This window comes from Prinia subflava (assembly GCF_021018805.1).
Source record: "Prinia subflava isolate CZ2003 ecotype Zambia chromosome W unlocalized genomic scaffold, Cam_Psub_1.2 scaffold_33_NEW, whole genome shotgun sequence".
NCBI lineage: Eukaryota > Metazoa > Chordata > Aves > Passeriformes > Cisticolidae > Prinia > Prinia subflava.
The window spans coordinates 984,991-991,083 of NW_026960610.1; the positions used below are offsets into that span (position 1 = coordinate 984,991).

The 6,093-nt window shown below is 46.5% G+C and overlaps 1 pseudogene; it reads right to left on the reverse strand.

The window, feature by feature from the left end:
* Positions 1-204: 204 nt before the first annotated feature.
* LOC134565117 (C1GALT1-specific chaperone 1-like) lies at positions 205-4,044 on the reverse strand (annotated as a pseudogene).
* Positions 4,045-6,093: the final 2,049 nt, after the last annotated feature.

The following is a 6,093-nucleotide window of genomic DNA, read 5'->3' on the forward strand; positions in this document are numbered from 1 at the left end:
TGCTTTCTTTATCTGGTTTTATTAAAGTTTTTGCATCTGTATTATTCTGTAAGAAGACACAAATCAAAAACAGGCTTAATTTATATACCAGTTTAGCAAAACATCAAAGGTGCAAGTTTCACCTAGGTTTTGGCATCAATTGTGTATGTTTGTGTTGCTGTCAACTGAGCTCTGACTGACAGGGAGGATGAGAAGGTGCATCTTGTCTCACCTTTAAAAAAGCAGCTGAGCTGTGGGAGTTTGTATGGGGGTCTGAGCAGTTGTCTTACCTTTCTTGTCAAAAACCTGATGCTTAAAACAAAAAAACCCAAGATGTGGATAGTCTCATCAGCTCTGAAGCAACTGTTTCACTTCCCCATCTGCCCACCTGCAGCTCAGGGTAGAGTGTTACAACTGATTGGTTAAAGGTGAGACAACACAGTCTGCTCCCATGTTTTATGAATATCGTAGTACCAACAAAGCCTGTGATAGTCCTAGATGTAAAAGATGGATGTAGTACCTTCCTCAAGTCTTGAAACACACGTCAGGTCAGTGAATTCTACATGGAGTAAGTACTGAAGTGCTGTTTGTCTGCACATGCTGTGAGTGGACAGAAGTGTGACCCAGGAACTTGTGTAAAACTGAGTGCACACTATTGCAAAAAAAAAAGGTGACATCAAAAAACCCCAAACCAAACACCAAATTGTACTGACAATTAACCAACTTCTTCCTTGTAAACACTATTAGCACCCACTAACAGGAGTAAAAAGAATAGTGAACCTTTATTCTAATATGCTTATGGATGGAATGAAATTTTACATGAGCAATTAATCTTGTGCTAACAGACTCCTTGACCATGTTAATACTTATTCAAATACGGTTTATCTTTTTCTTTTGTCTGCTTAGAAATAGTAGTCCAAAGGGCACTTGATATTACTCTGCTGCAAGATTTCTTGTCACCTTGCTTCCTGCTGTTAGAAGGCTGTACATGAGGTGGCAGGTGCTGTATAAGCTCAAGCTATTGTGTAGTTCAGTGCAAAAGAAAGAGCCTAAAGTTACAGTCTTTGAGACTGGATCTGTAGTCAGTTTTATTGGTACATCTTAGAAAGATATAAAGACATTCTAGAAGTGCCTGGAAGAACTGAAATAGTCTTGCAAAAATATATTTGCAAGAGTAGACTCAAGTTCATTTGAGTTTTCATTAATATTTACATGTACAACCCCTCCCTATGAACTTAATTTCCTTTCATAATACGCATTAAGAGCTTCTTTTTATCATTTCATTCCAACACTGCTGGGGGTTAGATTTGCCTTTTTTTTCAGTTACAGAATTTTTTCCCATAAGTTTCCAAGAAACCTTAATGACAGTACTTAATCAGAACAAAAGGGAGTAGCTGAAGGACATGGCAGCACAAGGCTACACCTATTGTTTTTAAGTCTCTGGGAGTGTCCCTCAGAGGGGAGAGATAACGAGCTTTGGGAAAGGTAAAAAGACAGAGCTGGGGGAGGGGGTCTGGGACTTTTGCTCTCAGCGCCGAGGAAGACAGTCAAGCTGCCCCTCGCTGCAGGAAGAGTTCACGGCCATCACTCTGCCTCCGTCTCGTCCTGGGAAATCTACCGTCATCTGCTTGTGTACCCGGGAATCCTGAGCTCGTTTTCTCCAGCCCTCCCCCCACCTCCGCTGCTTCTTCGGAGCTTTGAGGTTCCCCTGCTACTCTGTAGCCCTGCACTGCCCAGCCCTGCTGGGACACCCCTGCTGCTCCAGCTACCAGCGCAGAGCTCCTCATCTCATCCACCAGCCTGGGACTTTCTACCCTTCCAGCTCGGCCTTTCGGAGTCCTGCAGGGGCACCGAGATCAAACTGCCCTGGGCTTTTTGTGAAAGAAAGCCCTCAAGGTTCTAGGTTCAGTTCTGTTTATTATGAATGCTGTAGTTGTTGTTTGTTTGTTGTTTTGTCATATATACTAGTAAAGAACTGTTATTCCTATCCCCATACCTCTGTCTGAAAGCCCCTTTAATCTTCTAAATTAGAATAACTTGGAGGGAGGGGATTCAAATTCTCCATCTCTAGGGAGGTCCTGCCCCCTTCCTAGTAGATACCTGTCTTTCAAACCAAGACACTGTCAAAAGCCAAAAGCATTTCTCTGTAAAAGATTCAGAAAAAAATTCTCCTTCCACTTTTAAAATTAAGAGCTTTATCAACCCTCAATGTGCAAAAACCCCTGTACACCAGTACGTGTCAGTACAACTGTGTGTTGTGAGAAGAGCCAACTCTGTGGTTCCAGGCCTTCCCTGAGGACACATTAAGCACTGTCTGTGCCCGGTGGGGGCAGGAATACCAGGGCATCACTGTATGAGTGGCCGTAGGGCCTCTGTCTGTACACCCCATACATCATCACGTGCATGTGATTGGGGGCCAACCAGCTGAAGGTGATGGCCATGTTGGAGCAGCAGCCATCCACCACCTGCTGCGGGTGAGTGGACATGGCCTCCTTAATGAGGACCCCAATGGATTTAGTGTTAAAGATGCCTTCCCCTTCTGAATCTTTGGCATTTTCAGCAAATACGCCAGTGTACTTCAGGCAGATTGCCAGCTGTTTGTCCTCTGCGAGTTTCCAAATCATACCTCCCTGCTCTGGACACTTCTCAGGGTCTCCAAGAACACGGGAGAGTTGTCTTAGTGACTCAATGCTTAAGACAATTCCTCCCTCGCCATCCAGATACTCAAGGTCACCAGATTTCACAGTGTGGCCTAGGCAAAAAGGCTGTGAGCGGTCTTTTTTCAGTAAGAAATACTTGAGATTTTAAATTATAGCAAATGTTGTTGGATATGCAAGGAAGAACCAGCTGAATTTATCCTTATTGTGTTCATACATTATCTTGTAAGCCTTCTGCATCAGCACCCACATAACATTTGTGTTGATGGCTACAGAACTGAACACTTTGACATTTTCTGAGCTGTAGAATTCTGCCTTGTCACAGTGCTTGCTCCAGGTCTCCCTTGCTGCAGCCCAGTGCCCCAGATCTTTTGGTTTGACAAGGATGATACAGTAAACACAGATGCTTTTACTAAGCTCCACACGTTCACCTTCTGAAAGGTTTAAGACATCTTCCTTGTTGAGAACCTGGATGTGATGATGCTCGTGGTGATGTGCTTTGGTCCTGTGGCCCACCTTAATGTGTCTGAGGAGCATAACCAACATGCAGAAGACTCCTCCAAGCACCACACCCTTGATAAAGGAGATGCTTTCAGAAATCATTTTTCCTAGAAAAGAGACGCACTGTAAGAACTTAAAGGAATAAGTGCACTAGCACGGGTTCCATGTGGTTCTAATGCAGTCCTAAATTTCTAAACCCAGCTGCAGTTTCCTTATCTCCTGCACAAAAGGTCAAGGCTGGTGAAAGCAGTGGCGAGATCCAGGTTCCCGGTCGTGGCTCTTGGTAATGGTATGACACGAGCCCTGTGCTTTGGCCCGTTTCCGCTGTCATTGATGCAATGCCTTAAGTTTTAGCTTTCATGTTTTCAGATTCTGTGCTGCTTAGGTGTAGTTCTGAGCCTCATATTAAGTGCCAGTAAGCTCTCTTCACACAGCAGGTAGACAAAACAAATACTTTCCTGCTGAGGACCAAGGACAACTTTCAGGCCCAAAAGCATAAACAACGGTGGACTGAGGGGAGGAACAAGAAGGATGGAACCTCACAACCTAAAGCTGTAATTAGACAATTAAACCCTGTAGCAGGATGGCTTATATCATAAGGTAGAGCTATCCACAATTGGGCCTCAGACCAGGCCTCAGGCCTGGGCCTAGTAGGCCTCGTACGTCCAACATATGTAGTACCAGATAAGGTTATCTGGTATTGGGAATGTGTTAAGGTAGGAGTGCTAATAGCATAGAACAGTTACTGAGAAGACACGGTGGCTGCCTTAAACTGCAATAGCTTACATACTTCTGTACTCTCACTGCCTATCAGAATGCACCTGCTAACTGTAAATGACTCTCTCTGTATATAACCTGCCATCTCGGGAAATAAAGCAGAGTACATGCTTATAACCATATTGGTCGGACTCACGTTCCTCTAGCCCCCGGTCTACCAGGCCTCAGCTTTTAAATGGTGCCTGAACAGCGACTGAGCCTGTGTTGCAAGCTTAAATGCGAAGCTTAAATGCGATTTGAATGTGAAGCTTAAATGCGAAGCTTAAATGCGAGAAGCCCCCATTTGGTTTAGGAAGCGAGTGCGTCGCTTGCGGGCCCCTATCCTGAAATACGCGGGGCAGGCCGGGGAGCGTCTGCCGATTGGATTGTTCGGAAGGGATACAGTGCCACCCACTGTCAGCGGAGAGAAGGTAAGAGCGGCAGACGCGGATGGATACACAAGTTTACAAACTAATGGACCGAGATTTTATAGCTGCCGTGCAGCTCTTGGCATCCATTGTCTCGAAACGGGGCGAAAAAATCAAAGACTCTGATATAAACCAGCTGACCCAATGGGCTCAGAAGAAAGGGAAATTACATCAGCCCTCACTTTTGTTTAGTGAGACAGAGTGGAAGGATATCGGTGACTTGCTTTGGGACTCTGTGGTTTCGCAAGGTAAAGACGCGAAAATTTGTTCGGAGTTAGGTGTAATTTGGAAGAAAATTATAAATACCTTGCAAACCTTTGCCGCAGAGCGCAGAGCCGCCCAAGCCGCGATTTCCACACTGGAGAGAACAGCTCCTTGCTCTCCTGATTCGGGAGCCGTTCCTCCCCAAGCAAAAGAACAGAAAAAAGTATCTAAGGTAGCGAGATTTTTTGGGATCAATTCCACGCATCCTGTGAAAGGGAATGCGGCCCCTCTTTGTTCGTCCCTCCGTGATGTGGTAGATGTGGCTGATCACGCGGTCGAGAAACTGGAAATGTCCTTGCCGCGGTTCAGCGAGAAAGAAGCAGGGGAGGAGACGAGCCAGCCGCCAGACCCCAGGGGCGTGGCGAAAGATGAGACAGGCGGGGCTGACAGCAGCGCAGGGCGGGCACAGGTGATGCAGCAAGGAGGCGGACTTCGAGGCGGTGGCACCAGCGGAGTGGACTCTGTAGCCGAGCTCTGGTAAGACCGGGGACTAGAGTAACGTGAGACCAACCAGTATGGTTTCCAGCACGAACTCCGCTTTATGCCGCGAGATGGCCGGTTAAGTACAGAACGAATAGTTTACAGTTAGCAGGTGCACTGTGATAGGCGGTGAACATACAGAAGTATGTAAGCAATCTAGGGTTAAGGTAGCTACGGAGATTTAGTGCCATTACCTCTATGCTGCGAGCGTCCATACCTTAACACATTCCTAGTAGCAGATAAGTTTATCTGCTACTACGTATGCTGAACGTTTTGCGGCCTACTAGACCCAGGCCTGAGGCCTAGTTTGGCCTAGTTTGGAATAGCTCAAATGGTATCTGTGAGCATATCATGCCCACGATACCTGAGAAACTCGGCCACAGACTCAAACTCCCCCCCACCGGAACGGGAGCTGACGTCAGCAGCCCACCTGACCAAAACAAAAACAGAAGACATGGCGGCGTCCATGTCTGGATCGGACAACGTGAATTCGACTCAATCCGAGACCCCTGCGCCCCTGCAGCCTGCATCAGTGGGACCCGCCACCCATCCACAAGCGTCCCACTGTCCCCTGCCGGAATCTGATTCCGATGAAGAAGTTTTAGAACCTGACGGCCGTTGTGCGGCTCGATCACTGAAAAAGCCGCAGAGATCAAGGGAATTACAGCAAATTATAGCCAAACTTGCTAAGCTATCAAACCGGCAAAATCAATTAGAGCAAAGAACAATCGAATTATCTAAAACTTTCCCACAAAAAACACATGACTTGCAAACTCTGTCATCTATGCACAACCAGCAGACACTACTGTCCACTGCTCAGCAGATGGCGCTGCCTGCCAACCAAACTGATCCACTTCTGAACCGCTGGTCTGAGGCAAAGAAGAACGCCGTGCTGGATCAGGATTTTGAAGCAGCAAATCTTATAGCTTGCCCTGTGGTAATTGAACAGAACGTTGCTAAATGGCAACCGCACGAGTGGAAGGTATTATGGGCAGCCAAGCAGACAGTTTCCCAGCACGGAATTTGTT